At 57.1% G+C, this 26,742-nt stretch overlaps 24 non-coding genes across 24 annotated transcripts; 12 read left to right on the forward strand and 12 right to left on the reverse strand.

Moving 5' to 3' along the window:
• Nucleotides 1-2,935: 2,935 nt before the first annotated feature.
• Nucleotides 2,936-3,091, forward strand: LOC136935756 (U1 spliceosomal RNA). The gene has a single exon (XR_010874987.1). It is a non-coding gene; the product is annotated as a U1 spliceosomal RNA (small nuclear RNA).
• A 118-nt stretch (nucleotides 3,092-3,209) lies between these two features.
• Nucleotides 3,210-3,328, reverse strand: LOC136935992 (5S ribosomal RNA). The gene has a single exon (XR_010875031.1). It is a non-coding gene; the product is annotated as a 5S ribosomal RNA (ribosomal RNA).
• A 417-nt stretch (nucleotides 3,329-3,745) lies between these two features.
• Nucleotides 3,746-3,907, forward strand: LOC136935639 (U1 spliceosomal RNA). The gene has a single exon (XR_010874976.1). It is a non-coding gene; the product is annotated as a U1 spliceosomal RNA (small nuclear RNA).
• A 118-nt stretch (nucleotides 3,908-4,025) lies between these two features.
• Nucleotides 4,026-4,144, reverse strand: LOC136935996 (5S ribosomal RNA). The gene has a single exon (XR_010875032.1). It is a non-coding gene; the product is annotated as a 5S ribosomal RNA (ribosomal RNA).
• A 393-nt stretch (nucleotides 4,145-4,537) lies between these two features.
• Nucleotides 4,538-4,701, forward strand: LOC136935241 (U1 spliceosomal RNA). Its single transcript, XR_010874940.1, has one exon. It is a non-coding gene; the product is annotated as a U1 spliceosomal RNA (small nuclear RNA).
• Nucleotides 4,702-4,820: 119 nt separating this feature from the next.
• Nucleotides 4,821-4,939, reverse strand: LOC136936001 (5S ribosomal RNA). The gene has a single exon (XR_010875033.1). It is a non-coding gene; the product is annotated as a 5S ribosomal RNA (ribosomal RNA).
• A 415-nt stretch (nucleotides 4,940-5,354) lies between these two features.
• LOC136935252 (U1 spliceosomal RNA) lies at nucleotides 5,355-5,518 on the forward strand. Its single transcript, XR_010874941.1, has one exon. It is a non-coding gene; the product is annotated as a U1 spliceosomal RNA (small nuclear RNA).
• Nucleotides 5,519-5,637: 119 nt separating this feature from the next.
• Nucleotides 5,638-5,756, reverse strand: LOC136936007 (5S ribosomal RNA). Its single transcript, XR_010875035.1, has one exon. It is a non-coding gene; the product is annotated as a 5S ribosomal RNA (ribosomal RNA).
• Nucleotides 5,757-6,157: 401 nt separating this feature from the next.
• LOC136935263 (U1 spliceosomal RNA) lies at nucleotides 6,158-6,321 on the forward strand. Its single transcript, XR_010874942.1, has one exon. It is a non-coding gene; the product is annotated as a U1 spliceosomal RNA (small nuclear RNA).
• A 119-nt stretch (nucleotides 6,322-6,440) lies between these two features.
• Nucleotides 6,441-6,559, reverse strand: LOC136936013 (5S ribosomal RNA). Its single transcript, XR_010875036.1, has one exon. It is a non-coding gene; the product is annotated as a 5S ribosomal RNA (ribosomal RNA).
• A 419-nt stretch (nucleotides 6,560-6,978) lies between these two features.
• LOC136935285 (U1 spliceosomal RNA) lies at nucleotides 6,979-7,142 on the forward strand. The gene has a single exon (XR_010874944.1). It is a non-coding gene; the product is annotated as a U1 spliceosomal RNA (small nuclear RNA).
• Nucleotides 7,143-7,261: 119 nt separating this feature from the next.
• On the reverse strand, nucleotides 7,262-7,380 carry LOC136934246 (5S ribosomal RNA). Its single transcript, XR_010874851.1, has one exon. It is a non-coding gene; the product is annotated as a 5S ribosomal RNA (ribosomal RNA).
• Nucleotides 7,381-7,795: 415 nt separating this feature from the next.
• Nucleotides 7,796-7,959, forward strand: LOC136935296 (U1 spliceosomal RNA). The gene has a single exon (XR_010874945.1). It is a non-coding gene; the product is annotated as a U1 spliceosomal RNA (small nuclear RNA).
• A 119-nt stretch (nucleotides 7,960-8,078) lies between these two features.
• Nucleotides 8,079-8,197, reverse strand: LOC136934257 (5S ribosomal RNA). Its single transcript, XR_010874852.1, has one exon. It is a non-coding gene; the product is annotated as a 5S ribosomal RNA (ribosomal RNA).
• A 7,409-nt stretch (nucleotides 8,198-15,606) lies between these two features.
• LOC136935739 (U1 spliceosomal RNA) lies at nucleotides 15,607-15,763 on the forward strand. The gene has a single exon (XR_010874985.1). It is a non-coding gene; the product is annotated as a U1 spliceosomal RNA (small nuclear RNA).
• Nucleotides 15,764-15,882: 119 nt separating this feature from the next.
• Nucleotides 15,883-16,001, reverse strand: LOC136934268 (5S ribosomal RNA). Its single transcript, XR_010874853.1, has one exon. It is a non-coding gene; the product is annotated as a 5S ribosomal RNA (ribosomal RNA).
• A 411-nt stretch (nucleotides 16,002-16,412) lies between these two features.
• Nucleotides 16,413-16,576, forward strand: LOC136935307 (U1 spliceosomal RNA). The gene has a single exon (XR_010874946.1). It is a non-coding gene; the product is annotated as a U1 spliceosomal RNA (small nuclear RNA).
• Nucleotides 16,577-16,695: 119 nt separating this feature from the next.
• Nucleotides 16,696-16,814, reverse strand: LOC136934279 (5S ribosomal RNA). The gene has a single exon (XR_010874854.1). It is a non-coding gene; the product is annotated as a 5S ribosomal RNA (ribosomal RNA).
• Nucleotides 16,815-17,219: 405 nt separating this feature from the next.
• Nucleotides 17,220-17,383, forward strand: LOC136935318 (U1 spliceosomal RNA). The gene has a single exon (XR_010874947.1). It is a non-coding gene; the product is annotated as a U1 spliceosomal RNA (small nuclear RNA).
• Nucleotides 17,384-17,502: 119 nt separating this feature from the next.
• On the reverse strand, nucleotides 17,503-17,621 carry LOC136934290 (5S ribosomal RNA). Its single transcript, XR_010874855.1, has one exon. It is a non-coding gene; the product is annotated as a 5S ribosomal RNA (ribosomal RNA).
• Nucleotides 17,622-18,022: 401 nt separating this feature from the next.
• Nucleotides 18,023-18,186, forward strand: LOC136935329 (U1 spliceosomal RNA). Its single transcript, XR_010874948.1, has one exon. It is a non-coding gene; the product is annotated as a U1 spliceosomal RNA (small nuclear RNA).
• A 119-nt stretch (nucleotides 18,187-18,305) lies between these two features.
• On the reverse strand, nucleotides 18,306-18,424 carry LOC136934235 (5S ribosomal RNA). The gene has a single exon (XR_010874850.1). It is a non-coding gene; the product is annotated as a 5S ribosomal RNA (ribosomal RNA).
• Nucleotides 18,425-18,825: 401 nt separating this feature from the next.
• On the forward strand, nucleotides 18,826-18,989 carry LOC136935340 (U1 spliceosomal RNA). Its single transcript, XR_010874949.1, has one exon. It is a non-coding gene; the product is annotated as a U1 spliceosomal RNA (small nuclear RNA).
• A 119-nt stretch (nucleotides 18,990-19,108) lies between these two features.
• LOC136934312 (5S ribosomal RNA) lies at nucleotides 19,109-19,227 on the reverse strand. Its single transcript, XR_010874857.1, has one exon. It is a non-coding gene; the product is annotated as a 5S ribosomal RNA (ribosomal RNA).
• Nucleotides 19,228-26,742: the final 7,515 nt, after the last annotated feature.

Below are 26,742 nucleotides of genomic sequence, written 5' to 3' on the forward strand. Positions count from 1 at the left end.
GGCCCCGGGACCGGACGGGATCCCGGCGGAATTCTATCAGGCCTTCTGGGAACTCATCAAGGGCGATCTGGCCCAGGTCCTCCGAGCGGTCTACAGGGAAAGGAGGCTAGGAGAATCGATGAGACAGAGTACAGTAACACTAATACCCAAGAAGGGGGACCTCAAGGAGCTCCGGAATTGGCGCCCCATCAACCTCCTCTGTTCCGACTACAAAATCCTCACGAAGGCCCTCATGTGGCGCTTCCAAACACACCTCCCCGCAATCATCAACCCGGACCAGACCTGCGGCGTCCCCGGAAGGTCCATAAACGACAACCTGCTCCTGGTGAGAGACCTCATCTTCCACTCCCAGGAGCGGAGGTCCCCCTTCGCGCTCCTCTGCCTCGACCAAGAGAAGGCCTTCGACCGGGTAAGCCATGGCTTCCTGCAGGAGGTGCTAGGGAGGATGAACTTCCCACAACACCTCATCCACTGGACCAGGCTCTGCTACAACAACATCACAAGCAGAGTCCTGGTCAACAGACAGCTAACAGACCCCTTTCCCATCCGGTCTGGGGTCAGACAAGGATGCCCCCTAGCACCCCTGCTGTACGTCATCTACCTGGAGCCTTTCCTCCGTAAAATCAGAGCTACACAGAACATCCAGGGTTATCACCTCCCGGGGGCCCAGGGAGAGAGGCTCCGGGTGGTGGCGTACATGGACGACATCACCATCGTCGGCACAGATAGTCGGTCCATCGCCGCGGCAACGAAGGTGGTGGACGACTACTGTGCAGCCACTGGCGCCCTGGTCAATCGAGGTAAGAGCGAACTGTACCTGTCGCAACACTGGAAAGAAGACATCACCACCTCTTTCCCTGTAAAGACAGACAACATCAAGCTGCTCGGAGTCATCTACCAGAACAACGGGAAAGGGACCCTGACCTGGGCCAACACCATCAGCCATGCCAAGCAAAAGATCGCCCAATGGAGTGCACGGTCCCTCACAATAACGGGCAAGATCTTGATCCTGAAGGCAATTATCCTCCCCATTCTCCTCTACGTCGGGAGGGTGTTTCCCCCGGACAGGGTGACGAGCAAAACCATCGAGCGCCTGATGTTCACCTTTGTCTGGGGGAGCACCATGGAGCGCTTGAAGAGGGACCATCATGTTCAGCGCAGAGGAGAAGGGGGGGAAGGGGGTCCCAGACATCCTCAACATCATTAGGGCACAGGGCCTCTCACGACTGGTCACAAATATCCATAAACCGGACAGGAAGGCAGGAACCTTTGAGAGGTACTTCGCCACACCCATACTCAGAGCACTCCGTATCACCAACACCACCATCAACCACACTGTGCCCTACTGCTGGGACCCCCCAAAAGTATACAGGGAGTGGAAGAACTTTGCCTTCAGGACGGGTCTGCCTGCAGCCGGCCTGGCCTCCTGGAAATACAAGGACATCATGGCACACATCAGAGGGAAGGACATCACCACACCACCCAAGGCCAGGCCGGCCCTGGACATCCAACAGGTATGGAAAAACATTAACCATAAATGCATCAACAATAAACAAAAGGATTTGAATGGTCAACTGCTCACGGCTGTCTCCCCACCAGAGAATTCATGCATAGACGGCGCATGGCCCGTACCGAGCTCTGCCCCCACGGTTGCACTGACACTGAAAACATTTACCACCTGTTTGTCAAGTGCATGCACGTGGCCAGGCGGGTCTGGGCCCTGTTTGTTCCCTCTGTCTCCCTCTACAGGAACAACACCTTGCCTCGCTTGACGGCGACGACATCCTGTTCGGTCCTCCGGGGGGCTGTACGACCCCCCGCCTACAACATCAGTGGAGGATCGTCAGCGCCGTCAAGCAGGTGATATGGGAGACAAGGAACAGCAGGGTCTATCATCAACAGGACCACCCTTTCATTGTCCAGAGGAGGAGAATCACTCTCCTCCTCAGGGACTACGCCATCCTGGACTTTAAAAATAACCCGGACACCGCCAGAGACACATGGGGGGTGGAGAGGTGGAAGGAACGTGTCCATCTAACTCAGCCCCCCATGCCACCACACCATCTCTGCACTACATGCTCCGTCCCCGAGGGCCGGCGGCATTCCCGTCCAACACCCTCATCGCCCCCAACACCATCACCACCGCCCTGGCAGCCACCACTCCACTCACCCCACCGCTTCACCCGTTCCGGCACCAAGCCCGAAGACCCAGGACACCAACACCTGTCCCCAGTACGAGGGTCCGAGAGGAGAAACCCACCAGGCCACAAGGGAAGTACAACAGCACATTACACTGCACCCCACTACCCTTGCTCACACCCCTCCTTTCCTCCCCTCTCCACTCTCTCCCCCTATCACCTCACAGGGTTCCAGTTTGCCAACACCATCCCAGCAGCAGCACCCTCTACCCCCCCCCCCCCCCCCCCCCCCCCCCAAGGACCGGTCATCACCCCTCCCCGGCACACCAGCTGCAGCACCTGGAACCCCTCTCCCTGGGCCCCCGAAAAGGACACTACACCCCCCACCCCCCGCCACAAGAAACCCCCCCCCCCATCCCACTCATCAAGAAGTCTGGCCCCTCCAACCCCGCCACCCACACACCCACCCCACTTACCGGAACGTTACAGAAACTCTCACCTCAGACACACATCATTTGCACTGCACTTGGACTCGGCCCGACCTGCAGCACCCCCAACCATCCCTGGAGGAGGGGATACCCCCTCGAATGGCTCCTCCCGAGGTTTCTTCTTAATTTTCTCAAAGAGTTTTTGTGAGGAGTTTTTCCTCGCTTTCCTGGAGGGTTTAGGTTGGCGCAGGGAGGGCCCACACTGGTGAATTTGTGTTTTTCGTTTGAGGTAAAGGGTGATTGTGATTGACGTATCGACACTGGGTGAAATGTGGTGGAAGTTTTTACCAATGCTGTAAATAACTGTTTTTAATTTTGGTAAAACCAATAAAAGCTTAAAAGGTTCACCCAGGGCGAGGCTCGGCCATTGCACTTCGGCTGTGCTGACCTTTGCGAATTCCCCAAATGCGGAATCTCGACTGCATAATTTCTGGTAGTGGGGGACTGCGTACGCGCTCTCCCCCGAACATGTTTGTGAAAAATAATCTGGGAATCCTGAGACAGGTCAAGCCAAGCGGTTGAGGAGCTGTGTGACACGAGGTGGGGAAACAGTACCCCCTGCTGGTGAGAGAAGAGAAAAAAAAGCTTACAGCACCTGGTATTCCCAGGCGGTCTCCCATCCAAGTACTAACCAGGCCCGACCCTGCTTAGCTTCCGAGATCGGACGAGATCGGGCGTGTTCAGGGTGGTATGGCCGTAAGCGAAGGAAGCTGTGGGTCATAGGCTACTTATAGATGACACCGCTCTGCCCAGTAGCTCAGCTTGATTTGCGATTCCTCCTTAGTTTTTTTGTGGTCAGTTTCAGTTTATTGTTACTGTAGGTATTGTCTCTCTCTCTCTCTCTCTCTCTCTCTCTCTCTCTCTTTCTCTGTGTCTCTCTCTCTTCTAAGGGGCAGGGCAAGGGAGGGGTGGGGGGATGGGTGAGTGGGAGGTGGGGATGGTTCCCTTCCGCCCGCCCCTTCCATTGGCTGTTTCTTTCTGCATGGGTGAGTGGGAGGTGGGGCTTGCTCCCTTCAGCCCGCCCCTTCCATTGGCTGTTTTTTTCTGCCTGTCTGCTCACCGCGGGTGACTGCGGCAGCCCTGGCACCTGGGTGAGGGCACCCGTTTCCCTTCCAACTCATACTTACCTGGCAGGGGAGACACCTTGATCACGAAGGAGGTTCACCAGGGCGAGGCTCGGCCATTGCACTTCGGCTGTGCTGACCTTTGCGAATTCCCCAAATGCGGGAATCTCGACTGCATAATTCTGGTAGTGGGGGACTGCGTACGCGCTCTCCCCGAACATGTTTGTGAAAAATAATCTGGGAATCCTGAGACAGGTCAAGCCAAGCGGTTGAGGAGCTGTGTGACACGAGGTGGGGAAACAGTACCCCCTGCTGGTGAGAGAAGAGGAAAAAAAAGCTTACAGCACCTGGTATTCCCAGGCGGTCTCCCATCCAAGTACTAACCAGGCCCGACCCTGCTTAGCTTCCGAGATCGGACGAGATCGGGCGTGTTCAGGGTGGTATGGCCGTAAGCGAAGGAAGCTGTGGGTCATAGGCTACTTATAGATGACACCGCTCTGCCCAGTAGCTCAGCTTGATTTGCGATTCCTCCTTAGTTTTTTGTGGTCTTTATTGTTACTGTAGGTATTGTCTCTCTCTCTCTCTCTCTCTCTTTCTCTGTGTCTCTCTCTCTTCAAGGGGCAGGGCAAGGGAGGGGTGGGGGGATGGGTGAGTGGGAGGTGGGGATGGTTCCCTTCCGCCCGCCCCTTCCATTGGCTGTTTCTTTCTGCATGGGTGAGTGGGAGGTGGGGCTTGCTCCCTTCAGCCCGCCCCTTCCATTGGCTGTTTTTTTCTGCCTGTCTGCTCACCGCGGGTGACTGCGGCAGCCCTGGCACCTGGGTGAGGGCACCCGTTTCCCTTCCAACTCATACTTACCTGGCAGGGGAGACACCTTGATCACGAAGGAGGTTCACCCAGGGCGAGGCTCGGCCATTGCACTTCGGCTGTGCTGACCTTTGCGAATTCCCCAAATGCGGGAATCTCGACTGCATAATTTCTGGTAGTGGGGGACTGCGTACGCGCTCTCCCCCGAACATGTTTGTGAAAAATAATCTGGGAATCCTGAGACAGGTCAAGCCAAGCGGTTGAGGAGCTGTGTGACACGAGGTGGGGAAACAGTACCCCCTGCTGGTGAGAGAAGAGGAAAAAAAAGCTTACAGCACCTGGTATTCCCAGGCGGTCTCCCATCCAAGTACTAACCAGGCCCGACCCTGCTTAGCTTCCGAGATCGGACGAGATCGGGCGTGTTCAGGGTGGTATGGCCGTAAGCGAAGGAAGCTGTGGGTCATAGGCTACTTATAGATGACACCGCTCTGCCCAGTAGCTCAGCTTGATTTGCGATTCCTCCTTAGTTTTTTGTGGTCAGTTTCAGTTTATTGTTACTGTAGGTATTGTCTCTCTCTCTCTCTCTCTCTCTCTCTCTCTCTCTCTTTCTCTGTGTCTCTCTCTCTTCAAGGGGCAGGGCAAGGGAGGGGTGGGGGGATGGGTGAGTGGGAGGTGGGGATGGTTCCCTTCCGCCCGCCCCTTCCATTGGCTGTTTCTTTCTGCATGGGTGAGTGGGAGGTGGGGCTTGCTCCCTTCAGCCCGCCCCTTCCATTGGCTGTTTTTTTCTGCCTGTCTGCTCACCGCGGGTGACTGCGGCAGCCCTGGCACCTGGGTGAGGGCACCCGTTTCCCTTCCAACTCATACTTACCTGGCAGGGGAGACACCTTGATCACGAAGGAGGTTCACCCAGGGCGAGGCTCGGCCATTGCACTTCGGCTGTGCTGACCTTTGCGAATTCCCCAAATGCGGGAATCTCGACTGCATAATTTCTGGTAGTGGGGGACTGCGTACGCGCTCTCCCCCGAACATGTTTGTGAAAAATAATCTGGGAATCCTGAGACAGGTCAAGCCAAGCGGTTGAGGAGCTGTGTGACACGAGGTGGGGAAACAGTACCCCCTGCTGGTGAGAGAAGAGGAAAAAAAAGCTTACAGCACCTGGTATTCCCAGGCGGTCTCCCATCCAAGTACTAACCAGGCCCGACCCTGCTTAGCTTCCGAGATCGGACGAGATCGGGCGTGTTCAGGGTGGTATGGCCGTAAGCGAAGGAAGCTGTGGGTCATAGGCTACTTATAGATGACACCGCTCTGCCCAGTAGCTCAGCTTGATTTGCGATTCCTCCTTAGTTTTTTGTGGTCAGTTTCAGTTTATTGTTACTGTAGGTATTGTCTCTCTCTCTCTCTCTCTCTCTTTCTCTGTGTCTCTCTCTCTTCAAGGGGCAGGGCAAGGGAGGGGTGGGGGGATGGGTGAGTGGGAGGTGGGGATGGTTCCCTTCCGCCCGCCCCTTCCATTGGCTGTTTCTTTCTGCATGGGTGAGTGGGAGGTGGGGCTTGCTCCCTTCAGCCCGCCCCTTCCATTGGCTGTTTTTTTCTGCCTGTCTGCTCACCGCGGGTGACTGCGGCAGCCCTGGCACCTGGGTGAGGGCACCCGTTTCCCTTCCAACTCATACTTACCTGGCAGGGGAGACACCTTGATCACGAAGGAGGTTCACCCAGGGCGAGGCTCGGCCATTGCACTTCGGCTGTGCTGACCTTTGCGAATTCCCCAAATGCGGGAATCTCGACTGCATAATTTCTGGTAGTGGGGGACTGCGTACGCGCTCTCCCCCGAACATGTTTGTGAAAAATAATCTGGGAATCCTGAGACAGGTCAAGCCAAGCGGTTGAGGAGCTGTGTGACACGAGGTGGGGAAACAGTACCCCCTGCTGGTGAGAGAAGAGGAAAAAAAAGCTTACAGCACCTGGTATTCCCAGGCGGTCTCCCATCCAAGTACTAACCAGGCCCGACCCTGCTTAGCTTCCGAGATCGGACGAGATCGGGCGTGTTCAGGGTGGTATGGCCGTAAGCGAAGGAAGCTGTGGGTCATAGGCTACTTATAGATGACACCGCTCTGCCCAGTAGCTCAGCTTGATTTGCGATTCCTCCTTAGTTTTTTGTGGTCAGTTTCAGTTTATTGTTACTGTAGGTATTGTCTCTCTCTCTCTCTCTCTCTCTCTCTCTCTCTCTCTCTCTTTCTCTGTGTCTCTCTCTCTTCAAGGGGCAGGGCAAGGGAGGGGTGGGGGGATGGGTGAGTGGGAGGTGGGGATGGTTCCCTTCCGCCCGCCCCTTCCATTGGCTGTTTCTTTCTGCATGGGTGAGTGGGAGGTGGGGCTTGCTCCCTTCAGCCCGCCCCTTCCATTGGCTGTTTTTTTCTGCCTGTCTGCTCACCGCGGGTGACTGCGGCAGCCCTGGCACCTGGGTGAGGGCACCCGTTTCCCTTCCAACTCATACTTACCTGGCAGGGGAGACACCTTGATCACGAAGGAGGTTCACCCAGGGCGAGGCTCGGCCATTGCACTTCGGCTGTGCTGACCTTTGCGAATTCCCCAAATGCGGGAATCTCGACTGCATAATTTCTGGTAGTGGGGGACTGCGTACGCGCTCTCCCCCGAACATGTTTGTGAAAAATAATCTGGGAATCCTGAGACAGGTCAAGCCAAGCGGTTGAGGAGCTGTGTGACACGAGGTGGGGAAACAGTACCCCCTGCTGGTGAGAGAAGAGGAAAAAAAAGCTTACAGCACCTGGTATTCCCAGGCGGTCTCCCATCCAAGTACTAACCAGGCCCGACCCTGCTTAGCTTCCGAGATCGGACGAGATCGGGCGTGTTCAGGGTGGTATGGCCGTAAGCGAAGGAAGCTGTGGGTCATAGGCTACTTATAGATGACACCGCTCTGCCCAGTAGCTCAGCTTGATTTGCGATTCCTCCTTAGTTTTTTGTGGTCAGTTTCAGTTTATTGTTACTGTAGGTATTGTCTCTCTCTCTCTCTCTCTCTCTCTCTCTCTCTCTCTTTCTCTGTGTCTCTCTCTCTTCAAGGGGCAGGGCAAGGGAGGGGTGGGGGGATGGGTGAGTGGGAGGTGGGGATGGTTCCCTTCCGCCCGCCCCTTCCATTGGCTGTTTCTTTCTGCATGGGTGAGTGGGAGGTGGGGCTTGCTCCCTTCAGCCCGCCCCTTCCATTGGCTGTTTTTTTCTGCCTGTCTGCTCACCGCGGGTGACTGCGGCAGCCCTGGCACCTGGGTGAGGGCACCCGTTTCCCTTCCAACTCATACTTACCTGGCAGGGGAGACACCTTGATCACGAAGGAGGTTCACCCAGGGCGAGGCTCGGCCATTGCACTTCGGCTGTGCTGACCTTTGCGAATTCCCCAAATGCGGGAATCTCGACTGCATAATTTCTGGTAGTGGGGGACTGCGTACGCGCTCTCCCCCGAACATGTTTGTGAAAAATAATCTGGGAATCCTGAGACAGGTCAAGCCAAGCGGTTGAGGAGCTGTGTGACACGAGGTGGGGAAACAGTACCCCCTGCTGGTGAGAGAAGAGGAAAAAAAAGCTTACAGCACCTGGTATTCCCAGGCGGTCTCCCATCCAAGTACTAACCAGGCCCGACCCTGCTTAGCTTCCGAGATCGGACGAGATCGGGCGTGTTCAGGGTGGTATGGCCGTAAGCGAAGGAAGCTGTGGGTCATAGGCTACTTATAGATGACACCGCTCTGCCCAGTAGCTCAGCTTGATTTGCGATTCCTCCTTAGTTTTTTGTGGTCAGTTTCAGTTTATTGTTACTGTAGGTATTGTCTCTCTCTCTCTCTCTCTCTCTTTCTCTGTGTCTCTCTCTCTTCAAGGGGCAGGGCAAGGGAGGGGTGGGGGGATGGGTGAGTGGGAGGTGGGGATGGTTCCCTTCCGCCCGCCCCTTCCATTGGCTGTTTCTTTCTGCATGGGTGAGTGGGAGGTGGGGCTTGCTCCCTTCAGCCCGCCCCTTCCATTGGCTGTTTTTTTCTGCCTGTCTGCTCACCGCGGGTGACTGCGGCAGCCCTGGCACCTGGGTGAGGGCACCCGTTTCCCTTCCAACTCATACTTACCTGGCAGGGGAGACACCTTGATCAGGAAGTATCAAATCGGCACTCTGGTTCCCGTTTAGCCGTGGTGGTCAGGAAAGAAATCGAAAGTCCGGGGTCTTGCGGTGTATGCGACACGGCTTGCGATTCCTTTGTTGGCTCTGCGGTGGAAGCCAGGTTTTCGATCCCCCTTTCTCTCTTCATTACTTTCCCCCCTTTTTTCACCACTTGGCTGGAGACAGAGGCAGAATACGTGGCCTGACCGCGGTTCTGCCAAAATCTTCAGCCCAACCACCCAGCTGCGGAACACCCCGAACAGGCCCGGAACCCTCCGGTGCCACAGGGCCCGGTGAGGGGCAGGAGGCAGGGGAGCAGGAGGAGGGTGCTAGGTCGTGGTAGACCAGCCCTGACCCCTCCGGCTTTCCCAGTACTCCGCCGACTCCCAGACCCGCCCAGCTGCGGAACACCCAGGATAGGACCGGAATCCTCCGGTGCCCGCTGGCCCCGGTGAGAGGCAGGAGGCAGAGGAACAGAAGGAGGGGCTAGGTCGGTGCAGACCGGCCCCACCCTCGACTCCCAGTACCCCGCATCTCCCGGATCCCCATACCCCCCCCCCCCCTTTGCGGCTGGCCAGACCGCTCGAAAAGTCGGGATAAGGACCTTTTCCGCCAGACCAGACCCGGAGGAAGGAGGGACAGACGGGAGAGAGCCCCACCACCTACGCCGAGAGCAAGCAGGCCACAGGAGAGTGGCACGCCAAGGGCCAAGCACTCTGGTGGATCTGCCTTGCTCTCAGGTCTTCCTCTGTCCTCCATAGGAAGACTGTCCATCTCAGACCAGACGGGAGGAGGGCCAGGAGCCCCAACACCACCTCTAGGAGCAGGCGGGCCACAGGAGAGTACCGTCCCTTGGGGACGGGCTACCGAGTGGCCTCAGCCGGCTCTGAGTCTTCTTCCCCCCCCACCCTTGCAGGTTCGGGGAACACGCACCATCACCATGGCTGCCAGGATGAACCCTGGGGCGATGAGACGGGTGAACGCCGTCAGAGTGACGGTGAAATCCGATGAGGCTGCCGGGGACGGAGTCACCAAAGGATCCACAACCACCGCAACGACGACAGGACAGAGAGACACCACAACCGGAATGACCCGCCTGGAATTCAGCAGAGCCGTACTCCAACGAGGTATGGGCTTTGCGCCGCTCGATCTCAACTGCCTGGTGAAACCGCCCTCAACCCCCAACACCTTTGAGGTCAGTTTCAAAACACCACAACTGTTAGAGCAATTTTGGACCATGTACCGCCAGAACAAAAATAACCCGCCTTTCAGCCATCTCCACACAGAACCACTTTCAGACAGGGAAAACAAAGTAGTCACCATTCAATTCCACAACGAAGCTGTGCAGGAGTACGACGTGGAGGTTTGGCTGCGCCGCTATGCCCGCGTCAACTCTGGAGCGAGGAGGGTCCTGGACGAGGATGGAGTGTGGACCGGGGCACGGAAATGGCTGGTCCAGCTCACACCGGATCCTTCAGCGGTGGGCGGTGTCCAACACATCCCCAGTACCATCAACCTGGGGAACCACAGGGGCACCGTCCACTACTACGGTATGCCCAAATTGTGCAGGACCTGCGGCCACCTTGGACATCTGGCCGCGGCCTGCACAAAGACCATCTGCCGCATCTGCCGAGGGGAACACCCCACGGCGGAATGCACTAACACACGCCCCTGCAACCTGTGTGGGCTTCAGGGACACCTCTACAGAGACTGCCCCCACTCCTACGCCAACAAGACAAGGAGGCCGGCCAATACCCCCCCTACGGCACCGCCCGGAGCCCAACCTCAGAAGGAGCAGGCCGACCCCCCTCCACCAACCTCCCCCCCCCTCCCCCCTTCCCCCTCCCCCTCCCCCTCCTCAGACTCCTCCACACCCCCCCTATTCATAATTACTGACCCCGACCCGGTATCGGAACCCGACTCGGTACCGGCCCCCTTCACCGACCTCCCCCCTGACTCCCCGACCGACATCCACCCCCTCTCCCCACTCCCGGGGGCAGTCTCATCCCCGACGACACAACCAGACCTACCGGACTCCCAGACAGACCTGCCGACCCCCACCACGGCAAATCCACCGGGGACGACACGACCGGACTCTGACTCCACCGACATGACCTCCCCGGTGTATCTCCCAATACGTACATCCACCCCTGCCAAGCCGGTGAATGTGAGGGAACCGGCTCTGGTAGGGATCATTCCCTCCCACGACTTACCCCCACACTCCCAGTCACTCTACAACGAGGACTCACCACTCACTGACTGGAACATGGTCGTTCTGAAGAGGAAGCGCAAACCCACCACTGCCACCTCCGAAGACGACTCCACCCCGACTTCTGACTCTCCATCCCCCCCGAAACCACCACCAAAGCCTCCAGGTCCCCCCCCCCCTCCCCCTCCCCCCCTTCCCCCACGACCTCACCCTGGTCCCAAGTCCAGACGCCAACCCTCCACAGCAGTCTCTGAGCCCACACAGGATCAGACCAGCCAGCCCCGGCCCACCCAAGGACCCTCCGTGCCAGCCGAATCTCCACCACCAGGCAGACGGTGGGGGGACGACGAAGCCGTGAGCAATCAGGGGGAGGTGCCCGACCCGGAATATGGACAGGAGGCCATCAGGAACCTCCAAATCATCGCCACAGGAATCAGCGGACCCGTCAAATCATCACAATCACCATGACTATCACAATAACATCACTCAACACCCGCAGCATGTTACGACTGGAGAAGAGGGCAACCGTTTTCAGACACCTCTCAACACAACCGGCCGACATCTACCTCCTCCAGGAGTGTGCCATCCCCTACATGGAGATGGATGCACTTCTGGAGGGGGAGTGGACTCGGGGAGACTCTCTCTGGTCAGGTTCCAACACCAATAAATCGGATGGGGTCGGGATGTTGGTGGCCAATCCATTCCTCCGACAAACCAGCCACCGAGTCGTCGAGAGCGGGCGGATCCTGGCCGTCGACCTGGAGGTCCGGGGTTCCCCGCTCAGGGTCATCAACGTCTACGGCCCCTCCAACGCCACAGAGAGAGTCTCCCTCTACGCGAAGCTTCGACCTCTTCTGATGACCCCCATGCCAGTATTGGTAGGGGGTGATTTCAACTGCGCCCTGAGGGATGAGGATCGGAGCAAACCCTGGAAGGACAGATCCACCAAAGCACTACAGGACATCATCAATGACTTCTCCCTGATGGATGTCGGCGGCACCTCCCCCCCAACACACACGTGGGTGAGATCCTCGGGCTCTGCCTCTTCAAGGATCGACATGTTCTTGCTCTCGCCAGGTCTGGGAGTGTGCTCCTTCAAGACCCAGGCGACGCACTTCTCAGACCACAGGATGCTGACCGTGACCCTGCGATGGGAGGGACCAGCCAGACCAACGAGGGGGCCCTGGAGGATGAACACATCTGTACTCCAGGACCCCTCCATCAGCCACTCCTTCTCCAGGCGCTACCTGGAGTGGAGGACCCTGAAAGAACTATTTACATCCCCGATAGAGTGGTGGGAAATGGTCAAGTCCCGGGTCAAGGGGTTCTTCGGAGGGGTGGGAAGGAGGAAGGCTCGGGAACAGAGGGCCCGTTTCTACCACCACAACGGGGCCCTGCAACGCCTGAGCCTCCTCCAACTCAGAGGATTCGACGTGACCCGGGAGCTGTCAGAGACCAAGGAGCACCTGGCCACACTCTATCGGGAAGAACAGGAGAGGAAGACTTTCAGGGATAAACTCAAGGGCCTGGAGGAGGAGGAGAAATGCACCAAATACTTCTTCCGCAGGGCACGGTCTAAACAACAAGGCATCCTGTCCCTCTATAACACCAGCGGCCAGACCGTCACAGACAGCGACGACATCAGGAGGGTGACCGAGGAGTTCTACGGCCGGCTGTTCGACACCAAGCCGGCGGACGGGACTCTGGCGGAAACCTTCCTCGACGGTCTGGACCAAATCAAAGAGGGGGGCGAGGGCGAGGAACCAGAGCTGAGTCTGGAGGAGCTCACCCGGGCCGAGCACGCCATGAACACCCAGAAGGCCCCGGGACCGGACGGGATCCCGGCGGAATTCTATCAGGCCTTCTGGGAACTCATCAAGGGCGATCTGGCCCAGGTCCTCCGAGCGGTCTACAGGGAAAGGAGGCTAGGAGAATCGATGAGACAGAGTACAGTAACACTAATACCCAAGAAGGGGGACCTCAAGGACCTCCGGAATTGGCGCCCCATCAACCTCCTCTGTTCCGACTACAAAATCCTCACGAAGGCCCTCATGTGGCGCTTCCAAACACACCTCCCCGCAATCATCAACCCGGACCAGACCTGCGGCGTCCCCGGAAGGTCCATAAACGACAACCTGCTCCTGGTGAGAGACCTCATCTTCCACTCCCAGGAGCGGAGGTCCCCCTTCGCGCTCCTCTGCCTCGACCAAGAGAAGGCCTTCGACCGGGTAAGCCATGGCTTCCTGCAGGAGGTGCTAGGGAGGATGAACTTCCCACAACACCTCATCCACTGGACCAGGCTCTGCTACAACAACATCACAAGCAGAGTCCTGGTCAACAGACAGCTAACAGACCCCTTTCCCATCCGGTCTGGGGTCAGACAAGGATGCCCCCTAGCACCCCTGCTGTACGTCATCTACCTGGAGCCTTTCCTCCGTAAAATCAGAGCTACACAGAACATCCAGGGTTATCACCTCCCGGGGGCCCAGGGAGAGAGGCTCCGGGTGGTGGCGTACATGGACGACATCACCATCGTCGGCACAGATAGTCGGTCCATCGCCGCGGCAACGAAGGTGGTGGACGACTACTGTGCAGCCACTGGCGCCCTGGTCAATCGAGGTAAGAGCGAACTGTACCTGTCGCAACACTGGAAAGAAGACATCACCACCTCTTTCCCTGTAAAGACAGACAACATCAAGCTGCTCGGAGTCATCTACCAGAACAACGGGAAAGGGACCCTGACCTGGGCCAACACCATCAGCCATGCCAAGCAAAAGATCGCCCAATGGAGTGCACGGTCCCTCACAATAACGGGCAAGATCTTGATCCTGAAGGCAATTATCCTCCCCATTCTCCTCTACGTCGGGAGGGTGTTTCCCCCGGACAGGGTGACGAGCAAAACCATCGAGCGCCTGATGTTCACCTTTGTCTGGGGGAGCACCATGGAGCGCTTGAAGAGGACCATCATGTTCAGCGCAGAGGAGAAGGGGGGGAAGGGGGTCCCAGACATCCTCAACATCATTAGGGCACAGGGCCTCTCACGACTGGTCACAAATATCCATAAACCGGACAGGAAGGCAGGAACCTTTGAGAGGTACTTCGCCACACCCATACTCAGAGCACTCCGTATCACCAACACCACCATCAACCACACTGTGCCCTACTGCTGGGACCCCCCAAAAGTATACAGGGAGTGGAAGAACTTTGCCTTCAGGACGGGTCTGCCTGCAGCCGGCCTGGCCTCCTGGAAATACAAGGACATCATGGCACACATCAGAGGGAAGGACATCACCACACCACCCAAGGCCAGGCCGGCCCTGGACATCCAACAGGTATGGAAAAACATTAACCATAAATGCATCAACAATAAACAAAAGGATTTGAATTGGTCAACTGCTCACGGCTGTCTCCCCACCAGAGAATTCATGCATAGACGGCGCATGGCCCGTACCGAGCTCTGCCCCCACGGTTGCACTGACACTGAAAACATTTACCACCTGTTTGTCAAGTGCACCGTGGCCAGGCGGGTCTGGGCCCTGTTTGTTCCCTCTGTCTCCCTCTACAGGAACAACACCTTGCCTCGCTTGACGGCGGACGACATCCTGTTCGGTCCTCCGGGGGGCTGTACGACCCCCCGCCTACAACATCAGTGGAGGATCGTCAGCGCCGTCAAGCAGGTGATATGGGAGACAAGGAACAGCAGGGTCTATCATCAACAGGACCACCCTTTCATTGTCCAGAGGAGGAGAATCACTCTCCTCCTCAGGGACTACGCCATCCTGGACTTTAAAAATAACCCGGACACCGCCAGAGACACATGGGGGGTGGAGAGGTGGAAGGACGTGTCCATCTAACTCAGCCCCCCATGCCACCACACCATCTCTGCACTACATGCTCCGTCCCCGAAGGCCGGCGGCGTTCCCCGTCCAACACCCTCATCGCCCCCAACACCATCACCACCGCCCTGGCAGCCACCACTCCACTCACCCCACCGCTTCACCCGTTCCGGCACCAAGCCCGAAGACCCAGGGACACCAACACCTGTCCCCAGTACGAGGGTCCGGAGAGGAGAAACCCACCAGGCCACAAGGGAAGTACAACAGCACATTACACCTGCACCCCACTACCCTTGCTCACCCCCTCCTTTCCTCCCCTCTCCACTCTCTCCCCCTATCACCTCACAGGGTTCCAGTTTGCCAACACCATCCCAGCAGCAGCACCCTCTACCCCCCCCCCCCCCCCCCCCCCCCCCCCCCCAAGGACCGGTCATCGCCCCTCCCCGGCACACCAGCTGCAGCACCTGGAACCCCTCTCCCTGGGCCCCCGAAAAGGACACTACACCCCCCACCCCCCGCCACAAGAAACCCCCCCCCCATCCCACTCATCAAGAAGTCTGGCCCCTCCAACCCCGCCACCCACACACCCCACCCCACTTACCGGAACGTTACAGAAACTCTCACCTCAGACACACATCATTTGCACTGCACTTGGACTCGGCCCGACCTGCAGCACCCCCAACCATCCCTGGAGGAGGGGATACCCCCTCGAATGGCTCCTCCCGAGGTTTCTTCTTAATTTTCTCAAAGAGTTTTTGTGAGGAGTTTTTCCTCGCTTTCCTGGAGGGTTTAGGTTGGCGCAGGGAGGGCCCACACTGGTGAATTTGTGTTTTTCGTTTTGAGGTAAAGGGTGATTGTGATTGACGTATCGACACTGGGTGAAATGTGGTGGAAGTTTTTACCAATGCTGTAAATAACTGTTTTTAATTTTGGTAAAACCAATAAAAGCTTAAAAGGTTCACCCAGGGCGAGGCTCGGCCATTGCACTTCGGCTGTGCTGACCTTTGCGAATTCCCCAAATGCGGGAATCTCGACTGCATAATTTCTGGTAGTGGGGGACTGCGTACGCGCTCTCCCCCGAACATGTTTGTGAAAAATAATCTGGGAATCCTGAGACAGGTCAAGCCAAGCGGTTGAGGAGCTGTGTGACACGAGGTGGGGAAACAGTACCCCCTGCTGGTGAGAGAAGAGGAAAAAAAAGCTTACAGCACCTGGTATTCCCAGGCGGTCTCCCATCCAAGTACTAACCAGGCCCGACCCTGCTTAGCTTCCGAGATCGGACGAGATCGGGCGTGTTCAGGGTGGTATGGCCGTAAGCGAAGGAAGCTGTGGGTCATAGGCTACTTATAGATGACACCGCTCTGCCCAGTAGCTCAGCTTGATTTGCGATTCCTCCTTAGTTTTTTGTGGTCAGTTTCAGTTTATTGTTACTGTAGGTATTGTCTCTCTCTCTCTCTCTCTCTCTCTCTCTCTCTTTCTCTGTGTCTCTCTCTCTTCAAGGGGCAGGGCAAGGGAGGGGTGGGGGGATGGGTGAGTGGGAGGTGGGGATGGTTCCCTTCCGCCCGCCCCTTCCATTGGCTGTTTCTTTCTGCATGGGTGAGTGGGAGGTGGGGCTTGCTCCCTTCAGCCCGCCCCTTCCATTGGCTGTTTTTTTCTGCCTGTCTGCTCACCGCGGGTGACTGCGGCAGCCCTGGCACCTGGGTGAGGGCACCCGTTTCCCTTCCAACTCATACTTACCTGGCAGGGGAGACACCTTGATCACGAAGGAGGTTCACCCAGGGCGAGGCTCGGCCATTGCACTTCGGCTGTGCTGACCTTTGCGAATTCCCCAAATGCGGGAATCTCGACTGCATAATTTCTGGTAGTGGGGGACTGCGTACGCGCTCTCCCCCGAACATGTTTGTGAAAAATAATCTGGGAATCCTGAGACAGGTCAAGCCAAGCGGTTGAGGAGCTGTGTGACACGAGGTGGGGAAACAGTACCCCCTGCTGGTGAGAGAAGAGGAAAAAAAAGCTTACAGCACCTGGTATTCCCAGGCGGTCTCCCATCCAAGTACTAACCAGGCCCGACCCTGCTTAGCTTCCGAGATCGGACGAGATCGGGCGTGTTCAGGGTGGTATGGCCGTAAGCGAAGGAAGCTGTGGGTCATAGGCTACTTATAGATGACACCGCTCTGCCCAGTAGCTCAGCTTGATTTGCGATTCCTCCTTAGTTTTTTGTGGTCAGTTTCAGTTTATTGTTACTGTAGGTATTGTCTCTCTCTCTCTCTCTCTCTCTCTCTTTCTCTGTGTCTCTCTCTCTTCAAGGGGCAGGGCAAGGGAGGGGTGGGGGGATGGGTGAGTGGGAGGTGGGGATGGTTCCCTTCCGCCCGCCCCTTCCATTGGCTGTTTCTTTCTGCATGGGTGAGTGGGAGGTGGGGCTTGCTCCCTTCAGCCCGCCCCTTCCATTGGCTGTTTTTTTCTGCCTGTCTGCTCACCGCGGGTGACTGCGGCAGCCCTGGCACCTGGGTGAGGGCACCCGTTTCCCTTCCAACTCATACTTACCTGGCAGGGGAGACACCTTGATCACGAAGGAGGTTCACCCAGGGCGAGGCTCGGCCATTGCACTTCGGCTGTGCTGACCTTTGCGAATTCCCCAAATGCGGGAATCTCGACTGCATAATTTCTGGTAGTGGGGGACTGCGTACGCGCTCTCCCCCGAACATGTTTGTGAAAAATAATCTGGGAATCCTGAGACAGGTCAAGCCAAGCGGTTGAGGAGCTGTGTGACACGAGGTGGGGAAACAGTACCCCCTGCTGGTGAGAGAAGAGGAAAAAAAAGCTTACAGCACCTGGTATTCCCAGGCGGTCTCCCATCCAAGTACTAACCAGGCCCGACCCTGCTTAGCTTCCGAGATCGGACGAGATCGGGCGTGTTCAGGGTGGTATGGCCGTAAGCGAAGGAAGCTGTGGGTCATAGGCTACTTATAGATGACACCGCTCTGCCCAGTAGCTCAGCTTGATTTGCGATTCCTCCTTAGTTTTTTGTGGTCAGTTTCAGTTTATTGTTACTGTAGGTATTGTCTCTCTCTCTCTCTCTCTCTCTTTCTCTGTGTCTCTCTCTCTTCAAGGGGCAGGGCAAGGGAGGGGTGGGGGGATGGGTGAGTGGGAGGTGGGGATGGTTCCCTTCCGCCCGCCCCTTCCATTGGCTGTTTCTTTCTGCATGGGTGAGTGGGAGGTGGGGCTTGCTCCCTTCAGCCCGCCCCTTCCATTGGCTGTTTTTTTCTGCCTGTCTGCTCACCGCGGGTGACTGCGGCAGCCCTGGCACCTGGGTGAGGGCACCCGTTTCCCTTCCAACTCATACTTACCTGGCAGGGGAGACACCTTGATCACGAAGGAGGTTCACCCAGGGCGAGGCTCGGCCATTGCACTTCGGCTGTGCTGACCTTTGCGAATTCCCCAAATGCGGGAATCTCGACTGCATAATTTCTGGTAGTGGGGGACTGCGTACGCGCTCTCCCCCGAACATGTTTGTGAAAAATAATCTGGGAATCCTGAGACAGGTCAAGCCAAGCGGTTGAGGAGCTGTGTGACACGAGGTGGGGAAACAGTACCCCCTGCTGGTGAGAGAAGAGGAAAAAAAAGCTTACAGCACCTGGTATTCCCAGGCGGTCTCCCATCCAAGTACTAACCAGGCCCGACCCTGCTTAGCTTCCGAGATCGGACGAGATCGGGCGCGTTCAGGGTGGTATGGCCGTAAGCGAAGGAAGCTGTGGGTCATAGGCTACTTATAGATGACACCGCTCTGCCCAGTAGCTCAGCTTGATTTGCGATTCCTCCTTAGTTTTTTGTGGTCAGTTTCAGTTTATTGTTACTGTAGGTATTGTCTCTCTCTCTCTCTCTCTCTCTTTCTCTGTGTCTCTCTCTCTTCAAGGGGCAGGGCAAGGGAGGGGTGGGGGGATGGGTGAGTGGGAGGTGGGGATGGTTCCCTTCCGCCCGCCCCTTCCATTGGCTGTTTCTTTCTGCATGGGTGAGTGGGAGGTGGGGCTTGCTCCCTTCAGCCCGCCCCTTCCATTGGCTGTTTTTTTCTGCCTGTCTGCTCACCGCGGGTGACTGCGGCAGCCCTGGCACCTGGGTGAGGGCACCCGTTTCCCTTCCAACTCATACTTACCTGGCAGGGGAGACACCTTGATCACGAAGGAGGTTCACCCAGGGCGAGGCTCGGCCATTGCACTTCGGCTGTGCTGACCTTTGCGAATTCCCCAAATGCGGGAATCTCGACTGCATAATTTCTGGTAGTGGGGGACTGCGTACGCGCTCTCCCCCGAACATGTTTGTGAAAAATAATCTGGGAATCCTGAGACAGGTCAAGCCAAGCGGTTGAGGAGCTGTGTGACACGAGGTGGGGAAACAGTACCCCCTGCTGGTGAGAGAAGAGGAAAAAAAAGCTTACAGCACCTGGTATTCCCAGGCGGTCTCCCATCCAAGTACTAACCAGGCCCGACCCTGCTTAGCTTCCGAGATCGGACGAGATCGGGCGTGTTCAGGGTGGTATGGCCGTAAGCGAAGGAAGCTGTGGGTCATAGGCTACTTATAGATGACACCGCTCTGCCCAGTAGCTCAGCTTGATTTGCGATTCCTCCTTAGTTTTTTGTGGTCAGTTTCAGTTTATTGTTACTGTAGGTATTGTCTCTCTCTCTCTCTCTCTCTCTTTCTCTGTGTCTCTCTCTCTTCAAGGGGCAGGGCAAGGGAGGGGTGGGGGGATGGGTGAGTGGGAGGTGGGGATGGTTCCCTTCCGCCCGCCCCTTCCATTGGCTGTTTCTTTCTGCATGGGTGAGTGGGAGGTGGGGCTTGCTCCCTTCAGCCCGCCCCTTCCATTGGCTGTTTTTTTCTGCCTGTCTGCTCACCGCGGGTGACTGCGGCAGCCCTGGCACCTGGGTGAGGGCACCCGTTTCCCTTCCAACTCATACTTACCTGGCAGGGGAGACACCTTGATCACGAAGGAGGTTCACCCAGGGCGGGGTGGTTGGGCTGAAGATTTTGGCAGAACCGCGGTCAGGCCACGTATTCTGCCTCTGTCTCCAGCCAAGTGGTGAAAAAGGGGGGAAAGTAATGAAGAGAGAAAGGGGGATCGAAAACCTGGCTTCCACCGCAGAGCCAACAAAGGAATCGCAAGCCGTGTCGCATACACCGCAAGACCCCGGACTTTCGATTTCTTTCCTGACCACCACGGCTAAACGGGAACCAGAGTGCCGATTTGATACTTCCTGATCAAGGTGTCTCCCCTGCCAGGCAACCAACCACCCAGCTGCGGAACACCCCGAACAGGCCCGGAACCCTCCGGTGCCACAGGGCCCGGTGAGGGGCAGGAGGCAGGGGAGCAGGAGGAGGGTGCTAGGTCGTGGTAGACCAGCCCTGACCCCTCCGGCTTTCCCAGTACTCCGCCGACTCCCAGACCCGCCCAGCTGCGGAACACCCAGGATAGGACCGGAATCCTCCGGTGCCCGCTGGCCCCGGTGAGAGGCAGGAGGCAGAGGAACAGAAGGAGGGGCTAGGTCGGTGCAGACCGGCCCCACCCTCGACTCCCAGTACCCCGCATCTCCCGGATCCCCATACCCCCCCCCCCCCTTTGCGGCTGGCCAGACCGCTCGAAAAGTCGGGATAAGGACCTTTTCCGCCAGACCAGACCCGGAGGAAGGAGGGACAGACGGGAGAGAGCCCCACCACCTACGCCGAGAGCAAGCAGGCCACAGGAGAGTGGCACGCCAAGGGCCAAGCACTCTGGTGGCTCTGCCTTGCTCTCAGGTCTTCCTCTGTCCTCCATAGGAAGACTGTCCATCTCAGACCAGACGGGAGGAGGGCCAGGAGCCCCAACACCACCTCTAGGAGCAGGCGGGCCACAGGAGAGTACCGTCCCTTGGGGACGGGCTACCGAGTGGCCTCAGCCGGCTCTGAGTCTTCTTCCCCCCCCCACCCTTGCAGGTTCGGGGAACACGCACCATCACCATGGCTGCCAGGATGAACCCTGGGGCGATGAGACGGGTGAACGCCGTCAGAGTGACGGTGAAATCCGATGAGGCTGCCGGGGACGGAGTCACCAAAGGATCCACAACCACCGCAACGACGACAGGACAGAGAGACACCACAACCGGAATGACCCGCCTGGAATTCAGCAGAGCCGTACTCCAACGAGGTATGGGCTTTGCGCCGCTCGATCTCAACTGCCTGGTGAAACCGCCCTCAACCCCCAACACCTTTGAGGTCAGTTTCAAAACACCACAACTGTTAGAGCAATTTTGGACCAGGTACCGCCAGAACAAAAATAACCCGCCTTTCAGCCATCTCCACACAGAACCACTTTCAGACAGGGAAAACAAAGTAGTCACCATTCAATTCCACAACGAAGCTGTGCAGGAGTACGACGTGGAGGTTTGGCTGCGCCGCTATGCCCGCGTCAACTCTGGAGCGAGGAGGGTCCTGGACGAGGATGGAGTGTGGACCGGGGCACGGAAATGGCTGGTCCAGCTCACACCGGATCCTTCAGCGGTGGGCGGTGTCCAACACATCCCCAGTACCATCAACCTGGGGAACCACAGGGGCACCGTCCACTACTACGGTATGCCCAAATTGTGCAGGACCTGCGGCCACCTTGGACATCTGGCCGCGGCCTGCACAAAGACCATCTGCCGCATCTGCCGAGGGGAACACCCCACGGCGGAATGCACTAACACACGCCCCTGCAACCTGTGTGGGCTTCAGGGACACCTCTACAGAGACTGCCCCCACTCCTACGCCAACAAGACAAGGAGGCCGGCCAATACCCCCCCTACGGCACCGCCCGGAGCTCAACCTCAGAAGGAGCAGGCCGACCCCCCTCCACCAACCTCCCCCCCCCTCCCCCCTTCCCCCTCCCCCTCCCCCTCCTCAGACTCCTCCACACCCCCCCTATTCATAATTACTGACCCCGACCCGGTATCGGAACCCGACTCGGTACCGGCCCCCTTCACCGACCTCCCCCCTGACTCCCCGACCGACATCCACCCCCTCTCCCCACTCCCGGGGGCAGTCTCATCCCCGACGACACAACCAGACCTACCGGACTCCCAGACAGACCTGCCGACCCCCACCACGGCAAATCCACCGGGGACGACACGACCGGACTCTGACTCCACCGACATGACCTCCCCGGTGTATCTCCCAATACGTACATCCACCCCTGCCAAGCCGGTGAATGTGAGGGAACCGGCTCTGGTAGGGATCATTCCCTCCCACGACTTACCCCCACACTCCCAGTCACTCTACAACGAGGACTCACCACTCACTGACTGGAACATGGTCGTTCTGAAGAGGAAGCGCAAACCCACCACTGCCACCTCCGAAGACGACTCCACCCCGACTTCTGACTCTCCATCCCCCCCGAAACCACCACCAAAGCCTCCAGGTCCCCCCCCCCCTCCCCCTCCCCCCCTTCCCCCACGACCTCACCCTGGTCCCAAGTCCAGACGCCAACCCTCCACAGCAGTCTCTGAGCCCACACAGGATCAGACCAGCCAGCCCCGGCCCACCCAAGGACCCTCCGTGCCAGCCGAATCTCCACCACCAGGCAGACGGTGGGGGGACGACGAAGCCGTGAGCAATCAGGGGGAGGTGCCCGACCCGGAATATGGACAGGAGGCCATCAGGAACCTCCAAATCATCGCCACAGGAATCAGCGGACCCGTCAAATCATCACAATCACCATGACTATCACAATAACATCACTCAACACCCGCAGCATGTTACGACTGGAGAAGAGGGCAACCGTTTTCAGACACCTCTCAACACAACCGGCCGACATCTACCTCCTCCAGGAGTGTGCCATCCCCTACATGGAGATGGATGCACTTCTGGAGGGGGAGTGGACTCGGGGAGACTCTCTCTGGTCAGGTTCCAACACCAATAAATCGGATGGGGTCGGGATGTTGGTGGCCAATCCATTCCTCCGACAAACCAGCCACCGAGTCGTCGAGAGCGGGCGGATCCTGGCCGTCGACCTGGAGGTCCGGGGTTCCCCGCTCAGGGTCATCAACGTCTACGGCCCCTCCAACGCCACAGAGAGAGTCTCCCTCTACGCGAAGCTTCGACCTCTTCTGATGACCCCCATGCCAGTATTGGTAGGGGGTGATTTCAACTGCGCCCTGAGGGATGAGGATCGGAGCAAACCCTGGAAGGACAGATCCACCAAAGCACTACAGGACATCATCAATGACTTCTCCCTGATGGATGTCGGCGGCACCTCCCCCCCAACACACACGTGGGTGAGATCCTCGGGCTCTGCCTCTTCAAGGATCGACATGTTCTTGCTCTCGCCAGGTCTGGGAGTGTGCTCCTTCAAGACCCAGGCGACGCACTTCTCAGACCACAGGATGCTGACCGTGACCCTGCGATGGGAGGGACCAGCCAGACCAACGAGGGGGCCCTGGAGGATGAACACATCTGTACTCCAGGACCCCTCCATCAGCCACTCCTTCTCCAGGCGCTACCTGGAGTGGAGGACCCTGAAAGAACTATTTACATCCCCGATAGAGTGGTGGGAAATGGTCAAGTCCCGGGTCAAGGGGTTCTTCGGAGGGGTGGGAAGGAGGAAGGCTCGGGAACAGAGGGCCCGTTTCTACCACCACAACGGGGCCCTGCAACGCCTGAGCCTCCTCCAACTCAGAGGATTCGACGTGACCCGGGAGCTGTCAGAGACCAAGGAGCACCTGGCCACACTCTATCGGGAAGAACAGGAGAGGAAGACTTTCAGGGATAAACTCAAGGGCCTGGAGGAGGAGGAGAAATGCACCAAATACTTCTTCCGCAGGGCACGGTCTAAACAACAAGGCATCCTGTCCCTCTATAACACCAGCGGCCAGACCGTCACAGACAGCGACGACATCAGGAGGGTGACCGAGGAGTTCTACGGCCGGCTGTTCGACACCAAGCCGGCGGACGGGACTCTGGCGGAAACCTTCCTCGACGGTCTGGACCAAATCAAAGAGGGGGGCGAGGGCGAGGAACCAGAGCTGAGTCTGGAGGAGCTCACCCGGGCCGTGCACGCCATGAACACCCAGAAGGCCCCGGGACCGGACGGGATCCCGGCGGAATTCTATCAGGCCTTCTGGGAACTCATCAAGGGCGATCTGGCCCAGGTCCTCCGAGCGGTCTACAGGGAAAGGAGGCTAGGAGAATCGATGAGACAGAGTACAGTAACACTAATACCCAAGAAGGGGGACCTCAAGGACCTCCGGAATTGGCGCCCCATCAACCTCCTCTGTTCCGACTACAAAATCCTCACGAAGGCCCTCATGTGGCGCTTCCAAACACACCTCCCCGCAATCATCAACCCGGACCAGACCTGCGGCGTCCCCGGAAGGTCCATAAACGACAACCTGCTCCTGGTGAGAGACCTCATCTTCCACTCCCAGGAGCGGAGGTCCCCCTTCGCGCTCCTCTGCCTCGACCAAGAGAAGGCCTTCGACCGGGTAAGCCATGGCTTCCTGCAGGAGGTGCTAGGGAGGATGAACTTCCCACAACACCTCATCCACTGGACCAGGCTCTGCTACAACAACATCACAAGCAGAGTCCTGGTCAACAGACAGCTAACAGACCCCTTTCCCATCCGGTCTGGGGTCAGACAAGGATGCCCCCTAGCACCCCTGCTGTACGTCATCTACCTGGAGCCTTTCCTCCGTAAAATCAGAGCTACACAGAACATCCAGGGTTATCACCTCCCGGGGGCCCAGGGAGAGAGGCTCCGGGTGGTGGCGTACATGGACGACATCACCATCGTCGGCACAGATAGTCGGTCCATCGCCGCGGCAACGAAGGTGGTGGACGACTACTGTGCAGCCACTGGCGCCCTGGTCAATCGAGGTAAGAGCGAACTGTACCTGTCGCAACACTGGAAAGAAGACATCACCACCTCTTTCCCTGTAAAGACAGACAACATCAAGCTGCTCGGAGTCATCTACCAGAACAACGGGAAAGGGACCCTGACCTGGGCCAACACCATCAGCCATGCCAAGCAAAAGATCGCCCAATGGAGTGCACGGTCCCTCACAATAACGGGCAAGATCTTGATCCTGAAGGCAATTATCCTCCCCATTCTCCTCTACGTCGGGAGGGTGTTTCCCCCGGACAGGGTGACGAGCAAAACCATCGAGCGCCTGATGTTCACCTTTGTCTGGGGGAGCACCATGGAGCGCTTGAAGAGGACCATCATGTTCAGCGCAGAGGAGAAGGGGGGGAAGGGGGTCCCAGACATCCTCAACATCATTAGGGCACAGGGCCTCTCACGACTGGTCACAAATATCCATAAACCGGACAGGAAGGCAGGAACCTTTGAGAGGTACTTCGCCACACCCATACTCAGAGCACTCCGTATCACTAACACCACCATCAACCACACTGTGCCCTACTGCTGGGACCCCCCAAAAGTATACAGGGAGTGGAAGAACTTTGCCTTCAGGACGGGTCTGCCTGCAGCCGGCCTGGCCTCCTGGAAATACAAGGACATCATGGCACACATCAGAGGGAAGGACATCACCACACCACCCAAGGCCAGGCCGGCCCTGGACATCCAACAGGTATGGAAAAACATTAACCATAAATGCATCAACAATAAACAAAAGGATTTGAATTGGTCAACTGCTCACGGCTGTCTCCCCACCAGAGAATTCATGCATAGACGGCGCATGGCCCGTACCGAGCTCTGCCCCCACGGTTGCACTGACACTGAAAACATTTACCACCTGTTTGTCAAGTGCACCGTGGCCAGGCGGGTCTGGGCCCTGTTTGTTCCCTCTGTCTCCCTCGGACAGAGGTGGCTGGCTGCTGAGAACGGACAGAGGTGGCAGGCTGCTGAGACCGGACAGCGGTGGCTGGCTTCTTGGGTCAGACAGCGGGTTCACCCGGGAATTGGGATCGCAGAGGCTGACTAAATAAGCCCTTGAAGTCTTGCGACTTGTCCGACTCTAAAAATGAACAGAATGAAGTAGTCGTTTTGTAATATGAATTATAAAAAAAGATATACAGTTTAGTGTGCATTTACTCTGTATCTCACTTACCTTCCACAGACTGGCTTGCAGCCACAAGTTCCACCTCATTGCCTGGCCATTCAGGAGCATCACATTTGGAAGTGGTGGCCTGCAGTTGCTGGACAACAAATCTATTGTTACTCTCTAGATTGTATGATATCCTTTTTTTAATGACCAAAAACAAACATATTAGTATGCTACTCTGCTCTTCCTGTTTCATAACACTTACTTGCTTGTCTCTGTCATTAATGTATTTCCTAAACCGCTTCATCTGGATGCTGGTTATGTGGGTCACTGGTGTGTGCAACCACCTCCTCACAGAACCATAAGCATCAATAATGCCCTTCCTCTGCTCAGTTGTGAACTGTTCTGGCCTGTCCTTCTGAGCCTGGTACTGCCTATAGAGTTCCCACATCTCTTGGAAGGTGTGTGACTCAAACCCTCTCTGACCGTAAATACAGCTGTCAGTGTTGGCCTCAAGAAGATTCAATATTTGTGGGAAGCTCTCTGCATACTCTGCCAGGTACTCCTTTATCCACAGGTTCCCTATCTCTCCCTTACGGTGAGGGTTGGTCACCTCTGACCTGTGCTTGTCAAGGACGCTGGAATAATAGACATCAACTTAGCATCGTGATCATTAATATCACTGAGTATGAGGAGGAGTAAAGAAACGTTGCAAAGATGAATTATAAACCCTGATGGTAGCCATAGTTTTGTGTTGAAAATAAATGCAATTTGATATGCAAAGCCCACAACAGTTTTACTTACTACTTCATGTAGCCCACATCATTTTCCACAATCCAGTGGAGTGGTGCGTTCATATACTGCCCAAACGGCACCACCAGCTTTCCTAGGCACATCTGGCGTGATGGCGCAGGGATGCCCTCTGCTCGAAGGAGCGTCTGTGCATGGGCCAGGGCAGTGGCCTGGTTCAGCAGCTCCTGTGGAGGATTGGGGAAGAAAATCTTTTTTTCCCGATAGGTACAGGACTCCTTGGTTGCCACCAACACAGCCTGTTGACGA

The sequence above is a fragment of the Osmerus mordax genome, chromosome 2 (assembly GCF_038355195.1).
Source record: "Osmerus mordax isolate fOsmMor3 chromosome 2, fOsmMor3.pri, whole genome shotgun sequence".
NCBI lineage: Eukaryota > Metazoa > Chordata > Actinopteri > Osmeriformes > Osmeridae > Osmerus > Osmerus mordax.